Genomic DNA, 537 nt, shown 5'->3' with positions numbered 1-537 from the left:
GAAGATCCTCATCAGGTTTTAGCTTAATTCTTGTAAATCTGTGACACTGTCAAGACCAATGGGGTTGACCCTGAGGCCTATAGACTTATGCTATTCCCTTTTGCTGTAAGAGACAGAGCTATGATATGGTTGGATTCACAACCTAAGGAAAGCCTGAACTCTTGGGAAAAGCTAGTCAATGCCTTCTTGGCAAAGTTCTTTCCACCTCAAAAATTGAGTAAGCTTAGAGTGGAAGTCCAAACCTTCAGACAGAAGGAAGGTGAATCCCTCTATGAAGCTTGGGAGAGATACAAGCAATTGATCAGAAGGTGCCCTTCTGACATGCTTTCAGAATGGAGCATCATAGGTATCTTCTATGATGGTCTTTCTAAACTGTCCAAGATGTCATTGGACAGCTCTGCTGGAGGATCTCTTCATCTGAAGAAGACGCCTGCAGAAGCTCAGGAACTCATTGAAATGGTTGTAAATAACCAATTCATGTACACATCTGAGAGGAATCCTGTGAATAATGGGACAAGTCAGAAGAAAGGAGTTCTT

The 537-nt window shown here is 42.3% G+C and overlaps 1 non-coding gene across 1 annotated transcript; it reads right to left on the bottom strand.

Moving 5' to 3' along the window:
* Positions 1 to 219: 219 nt before the first annotated feature.
* On the bottom strand, positions 220 to 327 carry LOC148553331 (small nucleolar RNA R71). The gene has a single exon (XR_015892898.1). It is a non-coding gene; the product is annotated as a small nucleolar RNA R71 (small nucleolar RNA).
* Positions 328 to 537: the final 210 nt, after the last annotated feature.

The sequence above is a fragment of the Arachis ipaensis genome, chromosome B7 (assembly GCF_059453495.1).
Source record: "Arachis ipaensis isolate K30076 ecotype BB chromosome B7, ASM5945349v1, whole genome shotgun sequence".
Taxonomy (NCBI): domain Eukaryota; kingdom Viridiplantae; phylum Streptophyta; class Magnoliopsida; order Fabales; family Fabaceae; genus Arachis; species Arachis ipaensis.
This window is presented reverse-complemented; position numbering and strand designations above follow the sequence as displayed.